Below are 17,823 nucleotides of genomic sequence, written 5' to 3' on the forward strand. Positions count from 1 at the left end.
CCAGGAAAAGTGCGCTGCGCTCAAGACTTCCGAATCGGCCTCTACACGAATATTTGATTAGTCTTTAATATTATCTTGTTTGTACTTTCTTATTATCGATTTGGACTGTAAGACGGATTTCTCCGCCTCCGAAAAAGTTTCGAAAAAGAGACCACTACTGGATGGGCGTCTTCCCGTGCATAGGCCTTAGATATATTAACCCTACGGATTCGGAACCAAGTAAATCCACGAGTCATGTGTCTTATTATTTAATTACACTATAAGTTCTCTATTTTAGTAAGAACAAACGAATGAGCGAAAATCGCGCTATTCACCCCCCCCCCCCTTTTAGCACGCACCGGTCCTACAGTAGCATGGGCAACTGCAACAGTGATCCAAGCGACCAAATAATCAAGCACAAAATTGACATGGCAATGATAAAATTGTCTTGGGTTGTAAAGCAAATATGGGCAACTAGAAGACATGGTAATTGCAAAAAGCACAGCTTATCTACAAGAGACTTACGTGGAGATCATTCTAAGCGATCGAAAAGGTTTTCCAGGCAACTCAACCAAAAACTTAATGCAAGTGACCGGAGAATAGAAAATAGATAAAGAATGAGCATTCAAATAGGCATTTCGGTCAACCGAGGCATCCAAAAAAGAGTTTTAGGAGGAGACAACATACTCAATGGACTACACTCATTACTACACTACATTTGTTCTTAGAGGTGCAACAAGTCTAAAGGAGGAAGAAGGAGAATCCAATAGAGCCGATGAAGTTCAAAGATGGATTCGACTACAACACCAGAATGTCACCACCCTTCCAATTGGGCAGCTTCAACTAGTGGAGAACAAAGATAAAGGCCTTTCAATACAAACAATGGTTAAGAGAAAACTTCAATGAACCGAAGGACAAGAAGGGCAAAGTCCTTAAGCAAGAAAACTAGATTGAAGATCAAATTTAGATATTCAAGGCAAACTAAAAGCCATTGGAATTTATATGTAGTTTGTCTAATAGCCTTTTATGCAAAAAAGGTTAAGTATAAAAATGCCTACGAGTTATGGACGAAGTTAATAAAGCTTCATGTAAAACCCTCACAAGCACAAAAGGAGGATTCAAAGGGAAAAGAAAGTGTAGCCCGAAGAGTAGGAGTGTTCAGATGATGAGTACTCAACTTCTGAAGAGGAGGAGATCGAGGAATTGCATGACATAATCCTAAACTGAGGAGGATGAAAGGCACATGATCCTAGAACTAGAAGTAATCTCTACCTCTATAATGAATAAAGATATACCATCCTCCTAATCACATCATAATAAAGAGGCCACTAACCCTGTAAAAGTCAAGGAGCCTACAGTTGAAGGCATACAAAATTCGATTAAAAATTATACAAATCACGTTGTTTGTTTAAGCATAGGAAATGAGGGCACTATAAAAACAAGTGTCCTACATTGGCTTAGAAAACGGCCAAAGAGAGATCCAAAAAAGTCATGCCCAACAAGTGTCCTACATTGGCTAAGAAAATGGTCGAGATACCCAAGAGAGTCATGGTCATTGTCCGTAAAGGGAAGAGGTACTACCACAATCAATGTCCAAATAGAAGGCAACCTAAAGGGCAAAAGGGAACGAACAAGGACAAGGGGGAGCTTTTAAGGTAAACCCCCAAAGTATTATTTAGCTTTCCCATAATACATTATGCTACATCTTCTTATGATAAAAAGTATGATAGAGTAAAAAACTTTCATCTTAGTACTAGATATCACGAATGAAAATGAAAATAAGAAACCACATGCTCCTAGGGAAAACTTTAGAAACTTCCATACAAAATTTGAAGAATCTAAGATTAGGAAATTAGAAAAGGAAAATCATGCCTTAACTTTTAAAATAGACACATAAGAGAAAACTCTTAGAAAAATAACAAGTCTAGTAACCAAAATCTAGGATTAAAAAGACATTACCAATTAGACAAGAAAGGCTAAGGTCACAAGTCTAAGAAAAACATATCACCCTACCATAGGATTTTATTGAACTATGGAACTAAACTCAAGTCTAGAAGTAGTAGCAAGTGTTGATGCAAGGAGCACTAGATAATCGAACCGATATTTTGATTATGGCAAAGGGTTCAAATTAAGCTTATGGTGTTTACTAACGAGTTGAAATAAGTGTGCAGGTAGCACAGGAAAGTCCTAGTTAAAACTAGACAAGGAAGTCCTGATATGGAGGACTGGACAAGGAAGTCCTAGTCTAAAGGACTGGGCAGGAAGACTTGGTAGGCCAAAGCATCAGGCAAGAAGTCTAGGCGGATTGTAGACTGGATGTCTAGCAGAGCGATGGGTCAGCGAGAACCAAACATCGGAGGAAAGTTCTAAGGGTCGAGGATCGGATATTGAGCAAAAGTCCAACCAGATCTGGAAGGTCGGATAGTTGACAGAGGTAATTTCTCCTCTTCTCCTCAGAGGAGTAGGTGAGGATGTGTTCCTTGAAAGGAAACAGTAGGCATCAGTCTAACATAATGTTTCATTAGAAATCTAAAAGTCAAGATCAGACAATTGGTAAACTGTCAAAATCCCTGTTATATCTATTTTACACTAACTTTGTGATGCAAGAATTGAGGGACTAGAACTTCAGATTCCGAGCGCCCCTATTGGATCTAGGCGACTAAACTATCCAAGCGCCCAGAAGGGATCCAAGCGTCCGGATGTCAACCGATCGGGCCAACAAGGCGGGTGAGTTGACGAGCCAGGAGTGGTTGAGCACCTCAGCCTCCAAGCATCCAGAAAGACTCCAGGCGCTCGAAGATGGATAAGGCACGGCGGAGTCAAACCTAATCTGGCAACCTCCAGGTCAGCATTCTAAGCACCCAGAAGGGATACAGGCGCCCGGAAATGTCAAGTCAGCGTCGAAAACCGATCGATAGGATGATGTGGAAGCGCTCGGAAGGAGTTTCAGGTGCTCGGGATCACCTTATAAAAGCAGTTGCGAGGGAAAATCCTAAAGCATCCAATTACTCTACATCGACGTCCATTCTGCGCACAACCGAAGCACCTAAGACGTCGTCGTAACACCGGAAAGCTGCACCGACAACTTTGCATACTTCTTATTCATCGTATCAGTAAAAATATTCATTTTCGCCTATCTTTTGTACTTAATTTATTAAGATGGTAAAGGTTTACCGATCCTAAATTCTATAAAGGCAAAACTTTCTCTCGAAAAAGAAAAATTTTTTAGTGGATTGTCTGACCCATCATAAATGGTCAAGGACCATGGACCATGAAGTATCAGTCACTAGGAATGAACCGAGTAAAATAAACATGTCCATCTTTATATTCCGTTGTACATTTACTTTATTTTATGAAATTTTTCAAATTCGTGAAAAAAAACAACAAATGTGTTATTTACCTCTCCCCCTCTAACGCTCACTTCGATCCTACAGCAAGGTGACAAGGGAGGTTATTCCTATATTTGACCTTGATGAAACCACCATGCCTAAGGCTTTCAAGAAACTTAGGAGAGTACTTAGGGAGGTTATCCCTAATGAATACTTTATACACCCAAGGAGTTCCAATAAATATGGGTTCCTAAGAGTGATCCATTTACACTAAATGGAAACAGGATGTGTTAACTATGATTAAAAGGGTAGTTAATACAACCATTGAAAAGTTGATACTTTAGGATATTTCAAGGTATAAGGATACTTTAAAAATGAAACTTCAAACCTTACTCTAAAAGCTTTTAGAGTGTGTCAATAAGAGTTGAATTATAAATCCATTAAAATTGGCACATAGGAATTGAGTCTAATAGTATGCCGAAATTGAGGTTTAGCACATTCAAAGGAGGCATACGCTTGTATCAAATTGGGTATTTGGCACAATATTTGATGATGACGCATAGATAGGAAATTTAAATACTTTTACATTATCCTCTCTATATATGCCTTGCTTGCCATGACATTTACCAGGTCATATGATATATCTTCTTTCTATTGATACATGCTTATACATGCCATGTCATTCTCATAATACTAGGACTTGCATGATATTTTAATTTCTACCATAAATTCAGATAAGGAGGTTTTGATAGTGCATGTCTAGGCAAACTTAAGTAGTCCATATCAATGGCAGAAGTTGTGAGTCGTCAATTGATAAGATTATGACAGAAATTATGGCTGAGATTTCAATATCTAATTTACCATAATTTGTGTATTAGCTGTAGATTAACAATAATTTGTGTAATATTAGCTGTAGATATTCTTACCTTAAGTAGATTAGCAGTAATTAGTATAATTGTTGTAAATATTTTCTTGTCTAAAATAGATTATACAGGAATTCTTATTTAAAAGAAAGAGATATTCAACCATTTTATCAATTGTGTTATGGTATCAGAGTCTGCCTTTGGAATTCATAACTGAATCTTCGAATCTCTGTCAGTTTTTTTCTGTCCTACAAAGTTTTTTGGTTTGCTTTCAATTTTTGGGTTGATTAATTTCTGAGCAACAACTTTGGCTTTGAGATTTCATTTTTTTTGGAAGAATAGCTGCTAAGAATTTTCTTGGAAAAATGTCTACAGAGAAGCTATCAAATTTACAGGAAAGAATTATACAGCATGGGAATTTCAACTCAGAATGTTTCTGAAAGAGAAGGAGCTTTGGAATCACATTGACGGATCTGCTCCTGCTCCTAAAAAAGGTACAGAACTTAGTCAATGAGAGACAAAGGATGCTCGAATTATCTCTTGGATTTTAGGTTCTATTGAACCTTATATGGTGAACAATTTATGTTCCTTTAGAACAATTAAGAAGATGTCGGATGATCTGCAACGCATATATCATCAAGATAATACTACTTGACGATTTCAACTAGAACTTGAGATTGGCAACTTTAGTCAAAGATAATCTCCATATTGAGCAGTATTATTCTAGATTTATTAATCTATGGAGTGAATATTCTGGTCTTATCTATTCAAAGGTACCTAAAGGGATCTTAGCCAGCCTTCAAACAATTCATGAAGATAGTAGATGCGATCAATTTTTAATGAAACTGAGGCCAAAATTTAAAGTTGCACAAGCTGGACTATTGAATAGAAATCATATCCCTTCCTTGGATATATGTCTTGGAGAATTATTGCGTGAAGAACAAAGAATGGCTACACAAGCTATTCTAGGTTCATCCAAGGAAACATCTGAGATTATTAATGTTGTTTATGCTACTCAAGGGAAAAACCAAGGAAAGGGTTAAATGCAATGTTATAGTTGCAAAGAGTTCGGCATATTGCCCGCAATTATAATAAGAAATTCTGTAATTATTGTAAACAAAATAGACACATTATCAAGCAATGTCCTACACGCCTAGAAAATCGATGAGGTCAAGCTTTTTAAGTTGCTATCTCAGACCCTACTATTATCAGTTCTACAGTCACAATTGGTGGCACAAATCAATCTTTTGCTACTCTAGAAATGGTCTAACCGATGATCATCACAACATTTTCAACTATTGGACTTCATAGTCAAGGAAGATTGTTTCTTCTCCTTAGTTTGTTGATTCTGGAGCATCAAATTATATGACTGGATCACCTGATTGGCTGCATAATCATCAAAGGTATACTGGTAAACAAAATATTCAGATTGCCAAAAGTAGTAATCTTCCAATTACAGTTATTAGTGATATTGGACCTTCCTTTCACCATGTATTTGTCTCTCCTGCATTATATACTAATTTAATTTTTGTTGGGCAGTTGGTGAATAATAACTGTGATGTAAATTTCTATCGTCGTAGTTGTTCTATACAGGTCAGGAAAGGTTGTTAATTAAGGAAGCACTAGTCTACCTCCAAGGTTTCAATGTTTGACAATATACCTAGGTCTGGTCAGTTTGACAGAGGATTGATCCAAACATGATCTAATTCTTAGATGTAAATGAAGTCTAGTCAAGTCAATTTAACCAAAAGACTAGCAAAAAGTCCTAGTCAGTTAGACTGGACAGGAGAAGTCATAGTTGAGGTTAGCCAGGAGAAGTCCTAATTGAAGCTAGGCAAGAGAAGTCCTTGTTGGAGACTAGGTAGGAGAACTCCTAGTTGAAGGCTGGGCAAGAAGACCTAGTGAGTGAAGTTAGGCAGAAAGTCCTGGTGAGTAAAATTGGGCAAGGAACTCCTAACTAGAGGTTGGGCAAGAGAAAATTCAAACAAGTCAAGAGTGACTGAATGTTTGACAGGTGAGAAATCTACCGAACAACTAGTCCTGACTAGAGGTTAGGCAAAGAAGTCAAGGTGATCAGATGTTTGACAGGTGGAAAGTCTACCTAGTGACTAGTCCTGACTAGAAGTTAGGAATGGGAAAGCTAGTATGTTAGACCTACAGGGTAAGACTTAGGTAAGTCTAATAGGTCAAACAAACTACAGGTAGGCTTAGGTTGCTTATTTGTATGCTTATTTTACAGTAACCAGGAGCTAGAAGCAAGACTGATGAAGCATAAAAGGAGCAAACAGAAGCAGTCAAACTAAGCCCGGAAGTCAACTCAGGTCAAACTTGGTTGACTGGTTCTGAATGCCCAGAGTATGTCCGAGTGCCTGGATCATACTCCAGGCACCCGGAATGGTCCAGACGCCCCTGTAAGGTCCAGGTGCCCGGATTAGGTAGAATTAACCCCGATAAAAACTGGCGGAACTTGATCGGATCGGTTCAGGGCGCCTGAAAAGGGATCCAGGTGCCCGAAAGTGTCTTTATAAAGGCCTCAATGTGCACCACAAGACGGAACCCTAATTTCGATCCATCTTCATACTGCGGTACTGCTAAACGTGAATGGAGTCAAGCTTGTGCAACCGGTGAAGCTCCAGGAAGGGTGTGATGCGCTCAAGACTTCTGAATTGACGTCTACACGAACATTTGGTTATTTTATTAAAGTCTTACTTTCTGTACTTATCTTTCATATTATTATTAAACTGTAAGATGGGTTTCTCCGTCTCCAAAAAAATTTCGAAAAGAAGACAATTAATGGACTAGCACCTTCTCGTGCATAAGCCTTAGACATACTAACCCTGGGAAGTTGGGAACCAAGTAAAATTTCGCGAGTTCTCTATTTTGTTCTCTAATATCTGCTGCTAGTTGTTTAATAGAACGAACAAACGACAAGCGTTATTCACGTCTAACACGCATCGGTTCTCCAATTGATATCAGAGTAGGCCTGTTCTTGATTGGACTAACTGCCACGGGAGCAAGAAGGTAAATATGAAGGGGGAGAAAGGTATAAATTTCAAAGTTCATTTAAAATTATATATAACTTGTTCTAGGTGCAGGGAGAAAGGGCACTACAAAAATCAGTACCTTGCTCGTAAGACTCGGACGGCACCACTAACAGTAAAGGAGCAACCGATGCAAGAGTCCGGGGATACAAAGAACACATCACATGCTTCAAATGCCAGAAATGCCGACACTACAAAAATTGGTGCTCGGAGAAGAAAGTGGAAAAGAAATCGAAATTAAGGGTTGCATTCCAGTAAGTGCTTCAATTTGCGAAAATACCTCGAGGATTTTACATACTAGATCTACTTTTGTTGATAAGTTAGATAATATTAATTTACTTAATAAAGATATTAATTTGACTAATTCAGATAATTCAAATTTAATTAATAATAATAATTTAAAATTTTTAAATTTAGAAAATTCTAAAATAAAAAATTTAATTAGCAAAAAAATTAATTTAAGTAATTCCAATATTAATAATTTAATTAATTCTGATAATGAAATTAATCAAGATATAATTTTAATAAATAAAAAATTAAATCAATTTTTTAACTTATTCAACCAAGATAATGAAAAATTAAATAATTTAATAAATTTAAAAATAATTAAAAATTATCAAGATAAATTTAATAATTTAAATTTAATTAATAATTCAGAACTAAATAATCAAGATAATCTTAACAAAAAGATAAATTCAAAACCTAACAAGAAAAATTCTACAATTAATAATCTAATAACTAAAAACTCAAAATTAAATATTAAATTTTCTTATAATAAATTTTCAAACTTTAAAAATACTAATTCAAATTTAAATATTGAAAATCAAAATTTAAATAATAAAATTAATTACAATCATGTACCTTTTAATTAAAAAATAATAAATAATTCTAAAAATTCTAAATTAAATTTTAAAATTTTAAAATTAAATTCAAAAATTCAAAAAAATAAAACAATCAATTTTAACAAGTTAAAGTTAAATTTTAAGAACTCAAATTTAAATAATAAAATTAATTATCATAAAGTTCCATTTAATTATAGAACATAACTTAATTCAAATATAAAACTAAATTCACAACTTGAAAAATTCAAACTAAAACAAATTAATAATTCAAATAAAATATAAAATAAATTAATAATTCAAACAAACACAACTAAAATCCATAAACCTAATTATAATTAAATACTTATAATTATGAAACTAATTAAAATATTATCAAATGAAATAAAAAATGTAATAAAATTCAAAATATATCAAAGTGGACTGACACATTTGCGGATCCACACGAAATGTATCAAATCGAGAATTTGATTTATTATTAAAAATTAAAAATTGTCTGACTTAATTGAATCATGCATAATAATTATGTACATGCATATGTTTTATAATTAATAAACATAAATGTCATATCATTCATATTTAAATGTCCATTTAACTTAGAACGTTTAGTTAAAGATAAATAATTACTTAACACTTGCCCAACATAGTACTAGGGTGGGGTGAAATGATAGTACGTCATGGAAACTTGATTTAGATAGTTAAGTGGGATAAGTAGTACCTTGTTTGGTCTGCATAGTTAAGTCGACCTAACTGAAGCTGCATCACCACATCCAAGACTAGTTAGACCAGGATTTCTCGAGAAGTTGGTTAAGGTCATAATTTCTTAAAAAGACTTTATCTAAGAAAGTGATCGTTTTTCGATAATCAAGAAGGCTCCTGCCTCGCCACAATCTGAAAGTCCATTTTTGAAATGTGGACTTAACTAACGGGTAAACCTAAATCTAATACAAGATCAAACATTTATTAGAACCTAACTTAAATTAATAAAGATAAACTTAATAAATCATCTCACATAACCCATAAGGTAACCTTTGTATGTCATGTATTGATACACTTAGAATGGATAAGATGATAAAGGCAATTAAATTATCAAGTTTTGAAAATATTTTTTTAAGAAAAAACTATTAAACTATTTTCTAATATTATTTTCAAAAACTTGATAATTACTTGAAATTCATGCATGTTGTGTGTACTTATACTACAATTTTCAAAACTCTATACATTTGAAAATTGACCAACACTTAGGCACAAAATATTTAGGTCAACACTATGTTTAAGAACCCTAAGACACATAGGCAGAAACTCCTTGTTGCAAGGATGTTCTAAAAGAGTGTCTAGTTGAGAGAGAAGTTATTCTTGAAAGATCTTATTTTTAAATGACCTTTTAAAAATTATTTTAAAACCTCTTTGAAAATATATTTTTGAAAATTTATGTTTGAAAAATACTTCATAAATTATTCTTTTGCTTGGAACAACCCCTAAGACATATAGGGAGATTGGCTTATGGTCAACAAGGAGCTATAAGGAAATATCAGATTTAGGAGAGAAGTATAAATTAAAAGTTCAATTAAAAGTCATATTTTGAAATTTTTGAAAAAATCATACGTTATTTATTTTATTGACTTGAAAATTAACCTCTGAGACACATAGGGAGTTTGCCTTGTGGTTAACAAGGAGTCTTAAGGAAGTGTCAGATCAAGGAGAAGGTCCAAAATCAAAAGAACAAGCCTATTTCAAAATTACTTTTTATAAAATCTTGAAAACTTTTTGAAAAATCTTTGCAAATTTATTTCAAAATCATGGTTCAAAATTATTTTAAATTATTCTTTTAATTAAATCAAACCCTAAGACACATAAGGAGGTTGCTTTATGGTTAACAAAGAGCCTTAAGGACGTGTCAGTTTAAGAGGGAGATCTTGATTAAAAGAATAATAAATAGTTTTTCAAAAATTATATTTTGAAAACTTTAAAAAATATTTTCAAAACCCAGTGGAAATCTTTTTAAAATCTTTTGAAATTTATTTTTAAAACTTAAAATCTCATCTGAAAAACACTTGAAAAACCATTTGAAAACCCTTTTTAAAAAAATTATTTTATGAAAAATTATTTTGAAATGTACTATGATCTTTTAAGAAATATCTAGACTAAAGTTGTGACCATAGAAATATCTTAATTGTTGGTGTAATATTTCTTTTTGATATATGAAAAGGGGGAGAAGGAAACTTAAGTTAAAAATCTAGAATTCTTCCAGATTGATAAAACCCTAACCTCATTTAACTTAAGAAATTATCAAACATCAAAAAGAGAGAGATTGTTGGTGCAGAGAGCACTAGTCTGCCTCCAGGGTTTTGATGTTTGATAATATACATAGGTGTGGTCAGTTTGACCAAGGGTTGATCCAAACATGACCTAATGTTTGAATGTGAGTGAAGTCTAATCAGGTTAAAGTTGACCAGAAGACTAGCAAGAAGTCCTAGTCAGTTAGAATGAGTAAGGAGAAGTGCTAGTCAGTTAGACTAGACAGGAGAAGTCCTAGTTCAATTAAATCTAGGCAAGGAGAAGTCCTAGTTGGAGGCTAGGCAGGAGAAGTCCTAGTTGGAGGCTAGGTAGGAGAAGTCCTAGTGAAGGTTGGGTAGGAAGTCCTAGTGAGTGAAATTGGGCAAGAAAGTCCTAATTGGAGGTTAGGCAAGGAAAAGTCCAAGCAGGTCAAGGGTAATTGGATGTTTGGCAGGTGAGAAGTCTACTAAGTGACTAGTCCTAACTGGAGGTTAGGCAAGGGAAAAGTCCAAGTAGGTCAAGGATGATCGAATGTTTGGTAGGTGAGAAGTCTACCTAGTGACTAATCCTAACTGAAAATTAGGCACGTTAAGCCTAGTAGGTTAGACCTACAGGGTAAGACTTAGGTAAGCCTAGTAGGTCAGACAGACTATAATTAGGCTTAAGTTGCTTGTTTGTATGTATGCTAATCTTGCAGGAACCAAGAGCTGAAGCAAGACTGAAGAAACATAAGAGAAGCAAATAGAAGCAATCGAACCAAGTCCAGAAGTCAACTCAGGTCAAACCTGGTTGAACTGGCTCCGAACGCCCGATAATGGTCTAGGTGCCTTGTTAAGGTCCAGGCGCCTGGATCAAGGTGAATTGGCCTCAATAAAGACCGACAGAAATCGGATCGGATTGGTTCGGAGTGCCCGAAAAGGGATCGAGTGCCTGGAACCGTCTTTATAAGGGCCTCAACATGCAACATCAAAACAACCCTAATTTCCATAACTCTTCATCTATGGTGCTGTTGAACGCGAACGAAAGTCATGCTCGTGTGACCGAAAAGCTCAGGAGGGTGTACTATGCTCAAGACTTCTAGGGCCTACACAAAACATTTGTTATTTTTTTAAGTCTTATTTTATACTTTTCTTTTATTATTATTTGACTATAAGATGAGATTTCTCTGCCACTGAAAAAGTTTCCGAAAATGAGACCATTAGTGGACGGACGCCTCCCGTACATAGGCTTTGGATGTACTAACCCTAGTGGGTTAGGAATCAAAAAAATCCTTGAGTCCTTGTTTTGTTATCTAATATCCACTGCAAGTGTATTTGACAGAACGAACGAGTGAGCGGCTATTCACCCCCCTCTAGCACACGCACCGGTCCTACAAATTCATATTTTGAAATTATACATAGTGATGTTTGGGGTGTTATTTCTATCATTTCACATGCGCAGTACAAATATTTTGTGACATTCACTGATGACTATAATCGTTTCACATGGATATATTTTCTATGTACCAAAGCTGAAGTGTTAACTGTTTTCAAAATTTTTGTAACTTATATTAAGACTCAATTTTCCATCTCCGTTAAAGTTTTACAATCTGATAATGGTGGTAAGTATATCTCACATGATTTCCAAACTTTCTTACAACAGAAAGGCATTATATCTCAACGACTATGCCCTTATATCCCTCAATAGAATGGGATGGCTGAACAGAAGAACCATCACTTGTTATATATGGTTTGCACTTTACTCTTAGAGACATTAATTCTGCCTAGATTTTAGGTGGAAGCTCTATCGACTGTAATTTTTTGATTAATCAGCTACCTTCTCAACAATTGAAGTTTGATTCACCTTACTTCCGTATTTTTAGTATGCAGCCTGATTATCGTATGTTACACACTTTTGGATGTGTTTGCTTTGTTCACTTATGTTCACATGAATGTCACAAACTTATAGCTCAATCAGTAAGGTATGTATTTATACGATATAACACTACTCACAAAGGATTTCTATGTTATGATGCTAACACTAATCAACTACGTGTTTCTAGAAATGTAATTTTCTTTGAACATGAGTACTATTTTTAGCAGCAAGATCTCTCTTCAAATGGTATTCTTCTTCGTAGCTTTAATGATATATCTTTTCCTCCATTGAGTGTTTTAAACTTGATTTTGTCTATTAGCAACGACAACCCCCATCATCGCAAATCCTTCCCGACCCTGATCGAGTGCCCACTTCAGTGGCACCTCGAAGAACTAATCGCATTAGTCATCCTCCTGATAGGTATGGTTTTTCAATGATTTTAGCCGATATTACAGTTCCTACCTCTTATTCTCATGCCACTAAATATATATGTTGGAGAAAGCTAAGCAAGAGGAATTTAGAAGCTCTTCTAAAAAATCATACTTGGGATATTGTTCCCTGTCCCTGGTATCAAACCCATTGGTTGTAAAATGGGTATATTCTATAAAGCTGAGATCTAATGGCTCACTTGGCTGATACAAAGAAAGGTTAATGGCACTCGAAAATCGACAAGAGTATGTAATTGATTATGAGGAAACTTTTGCACCAATAGCAAAAATGACGACTGTACGACTTGTTCTAGCTATGGTTGCTTCTAAGGGTTAGTCATTACGACAGATAGATGTTAAAAATGTCTTTTCATATGGGGATCTTAAGGAAGAAATTTATATGACTCCACCAAGAATTTCTACACCCTCTTCTGATATTTATAAACTAAAAAAGTCACACTATGGTTTAAAACAGGCTTCGCATGCTTGGTTGATAAGTTTCAATCTACGTTTATTCACTTCTCTTTTGTCTAGAGTCAATATGATTCTTCTTTGTTTCTTTGCAAGATTGCTAAAGGAATTATTTTACTCCTAAGACTTTGATCAACTTAATGAACAAAGTGATAATCAACAAACTCAAGAAGAAGAAGAATTACAACCAAATGTGAATGAAATAGAACCTGAAGATAGATCTGACCTAAATCTAATCGAACCTAATACTATACAAGCACCAAGACTGAGGGCTAGTCACCCACCTAATTAAATTTTAGGTGATCCAACCTTAGGAGTTCAAATCATGTCAGCCTATAGAAACCTAAGTCAAATAGCATTAATTTACAATATTGAACCAAAGACAATAGACGAAGCTCTACTAGACCCTGATTGGATAAAGCCATACAAGAAGAACTAGCCTAATTTGAAATGAACCAAGTGTGAAACTTAGTTCCCAAACCAGAAAGTAAATTTATAATAGAAACCAAATGGGTCTTTAGAAACAAAACAAATGAAAAAGGAGAGGTAGTAAGAAACAAAGTCAAGTTAGTAGCAAAAAGGCTCAATCAAATTGAAGGACTAGACTATGACGAGACTTATGCACCCGTAGCTAGACTTGAATCCATAAGAATGTTATTAGCCTATGCGGCTTATAAAGGATTCAAGCTTTATCAGATGTACGTAAAGTCCGCTTTCTTGAACGAGTTCATAAAAGAAGAAGCCTATGTAGATCAACCACTAGGGTTTGAACATAATGACCATCCTGATTATGTCTTCAAACTCAAGAAAACCTTGTATGAACTAAAACAAGCACCTAGGGCATGGTATGAAAGATTATCAACATACTTAGTTTCCAAAGGCTTTCACCAAGGATAAATTGACCCTTCCCTATTTGTTAAGACTGTAGAAAAAGACTTTTTCATAGCTCAAATTTATATGGATGATATCATTTTTGGATCAACTAATACTAAGTATTTGAAAGAATTTGTGGAATTGATGGAAAACGAATTTAAAATGAGCTAGATAGGGGAATTCTACTTTTTCTTAGGGCTACAAATAAAACAAATCAAAGACAGTAATTATATTTATCAAACCAAATACGCAAAAGATCTAATAACAAAATTTAGAATGGAACATTCAAAAGATATAAAAACACCGATAGCAACTAACACAAGCATTGATAGTGATCCAGAAGAAAAGTAAGTAGACTTAAAATATTATAGGAGCATAATCGGCAGTCTACTATACCTAACTACAAGCCGACCTGACATTCTATTTTCAGTAAGTATGTGTGCTAGGTACCAATCAAATGCTAATGAATCTCACTTAACTGCAGTAAAAAGAATACTAAGGTACATTAAAGAAACACTTAATATAGGGATGTGGTATCTTAGGAATAGTAACTCTAACTTAGTAGGATACTCTGACTCAGACTGTGCTGGTTGCAAACTAGATAGAAAAAGTACAAGTTGAGGATGCCAATTCTTGAGTTCATGTCTAGTCAGCTAGTGTAGTAGAAAGCAACAATGTGTGGCATTGTCTATATAATTGAAGTAGAGTACTTAGCAATGGGTGAATGTGTTACACAACTATTTTGGATGATGCACACATTAATTGATTATAATTTGAAGTATCATAACACGAAGGTGTTAATTGATAACATTAGTTCAATAAATTTGACCAAAAACCCAGTTCACCACTTGATAACACTCATTTTCATAGTTTATTTTGGCCTTAATACTCGATATTTTTGACCCTCTCGTTGTGTAAACTATTGAATATTAACACATATTGTGAGTATAAACTTATTTTGGACCCTATTGCTTATTCCTACAAATTTTGGGTTGAATCTAACATTTTTCATGGATATTTGTAGGATATTCAAAGAGCTATGAAGTTGGATGAAGTTGGAGCGCATTTGGAAGTGTTTAGAGGTCATTTGAAGTGTTTCAGAGGCTCCCAAGGCCGTACTCCACCTCTCCAGGCCATGTCTCACAAGGCACGGTCGTGCCTCATCTTGCCCAAGCTGTGTCTCACAAGGCACGGCCGTGCCTCATCTTCCCAGGGGGTCAAGACACGGTCATGCCTCAGCCGGACTACTCTGCTGATCAAAACTAAAATGGCCATAACTTTTAGCTCAGATGGAACCACGGAGCGTACCATATATCAAAATGACGAGAGCTTCAAGATCGACAACTTAGCTTCAGAATGCGACCATGGATTCTTTCTCTAAGCCATGCTAAAATGTACGACAATGCCACTTCTATAGAATACTTCCTAATCTGGGTCGTGTCTATCTTACCAAAGGGCACCCTCTCTAGGTCGTGTCTAATAGGCACGACCATGCCTATTTAATAGAAAAGTGACTTCTCCAGGCCGTGCCTCATATTGCCAAGGCCGTGCCTCACCTTTCCAGGGCCGAAACACGACTGTGCCTCCTCTGGACAGCTCTGCAGACCAAAACTAAAATGGTCATAACTAGTTCAGACAGATTCGGCATCTAGCCCATGCTAAAAGCTACAGTCGTGCCTCACTTGCAGAAAATCTCATATTCTGGGCCGTGCCTAAGAGGCACAGTCGTGCCTCTTTTCACAGGGGCGTGCCTTGTCTGGGGCGTGCCTATAAGGCACGCCTGTGCCTCGTTTCCAGGGGTGCTTACCCCAGGCCATGCCTTGAGGCACGGCCGTGTCGCGGAGCAGCTTTTGGGGGTATAAAAGTATATTTTTGTGAAGAAAAAGGTATTCTTCCCTTTGGACCTGACCTAGAGGCTAGCCGCCACTTTCCTTTCACCGTCATCATCATCCTCATCCATCACCACCGCTGGAAAGAAGTCAACGGGGGTTCCGTCTTCAAATCCAACCATCTTTCTTCCACCTAGGAGTCAAGGGGGTTCCTTATTCCTTCATACCATTTCACATACTACTTCAACCACACGGAGTTTGCATCGGAGTTGGGGGTTTCATCGTCGCCGCATCCTTCCGTGGAGTTTTGCCGCTTCGCATCCACCTTCGTCCAGGGACATTGGGAGAGTCATTTTATTGTCTATTTATCAGCTTAGATTAAATTCTGCACATTAAATGTTTGTTTAAATTCCCCTTATAGTTTTGGATATTGATTGTTCTTAGTTTTCCTTTGTTTACTTGTTGATGCATTTATTTAATTTGTTGACGCACTTCCTTACTTAGTTAATGCATTTTATTTTCAGCACTTTTGTAGTCGCAACTCTATCTACAATGCTTAGTGTTCTTTTTGTTCTTTAGATTTAGAACTCAAAACAACAACCCCCCATCCAATATAAAAGAAAATCCAAATCTCCAATTTCAATAACATCTAGAATTATCGTACATTGACTTCAATAGTTTGAGAGACGACTCGAGTTTCTTATACTACTTTGTTAGGGGATTCAGTATAAATTAAATTGACGTGCTCATTTAGACGACAATCTGAGTGCGCATATCAATTTTTGGCGCCGTTGCTGGGAATTGATAGCAGTGTTTAGGTAGTTCTAGCTTGTTTTCATTGTTTGCTTTGAACTTTGCTTGCTAGGGGCAAAACTGTTCAATTAGCGCAAGTTTGTGCTAATTTGTTCATTTTGACTCCGATTGACGTGAAATAAGTCATTTTTGGATGAATTCCTTCATTTAGACCACCTTTTCATTTTTACAAAAGAATTACTTTTCATTTTTCAGTTTCATTTTCGTCTACTTTTATTGTTGTGGTGGTCGTAAAAATTAAAAAAAATCATTTGGTGCTTCAATTCCTTATTATGCTTGAGTTGCAGTGCACTGTTTCTATACCTTGTTGTGTCATGTTTGCTTGCTTTCAGGTAAGATTATAGTACATGACAAGAACATCTGAGAAATCATTACTTGAATTTGATCCAGAGATTGTTTGATTTGAACTTATGAATAATCTCCTTTATTGTTGCTTTGATCATTGTTGATTTCTAAAATGTATAGAAATTCATTTTTTCAACAACCATCTTCTCAACAATTTGAACAGTAAAATTTTTATTTGTAGAAATCGTATCAAGGTTTTCAACAACAATTTCAAGGCGAACAACTTCAACATCAAATCCAACAACCTTATCAAGGTTTTCAACAAGTGGATCAACAATTTCAAACGTAAAACCAGAATTTTCAGATTGGGCAGTTTCAACAAGGTTTCCAATAGCAGTCCAATCAATTTCAGCAACTCAACAACAAAGTTTTCAGCAACCCTACAATAATTTTCAGCCTCAATTCCATCATTCACAGCATGAATTCAATAACTTTCAGCAAGCATAGTTTCAGCCTTTAAACCAGGGTTTTTCACAGTCTTATAGCAATTTCCAACAGCCCCTAAATCAGGGTTTTCAAGGCACAAATTTTCAGCAACCTCCTTCGAACTTTCAAGCAAGTTTCAATATCAAAATTCATCATTTCAAGCCCAAAATCAATGCCAACCACCACTTTCTCAAAGTGGACAGATTTATATTCAAAATTAGCAACCCCATCAATTTTAACCTCAACAAAAATCCAACGCAAATCAAGGCAGTTATGGGAGTTCTAGTGGGCTCATTCAACAACTACAAAAGCTTGATGAGAGACTGCAACAAAGCTTACAACAACAAAAAATAAATCAGCAATGTCAACAACTTTTTAGAAATGATACTACTATTCAAGATTTTGAAAGACAAATGAGTCACATGGCTACCATTATCAGTCAGCTTCAATCTCAAG

At 35.6% G+C, this 17,823-nt stretch overlaps 1 pseudogene; it reads left to right on the forward strand.

The window, feature by feature from the left end:
- The first annotated feature begins 4,739 nt into the window (after nucleotides 1–4,739).
- LOC141830442 (uncharacterized) lies at nucleotides 4,740–5,339 on the forward strand (annotated as a pseudogene).
- The last annotated feature ends 12,484 nt before the right edge of the window (nucleotides 5,340–17,823 follow it).

This window comes from Curcuma longa, chromosome 6 (genome assembly GCF_044706935.1).
Source record: "Curcuma longa cultivar G26 ecotype Majalengka, Jawa Barat chromosome 6, ITB_CL_G26_1.1, whole genome shotgun sequence".
NCBI lineage: Eukaryota > Viridiplantae > Streptophyta > Magnoliopsida > Zingiberales > Zingiberaceae > Curcuma > Curcuma longa.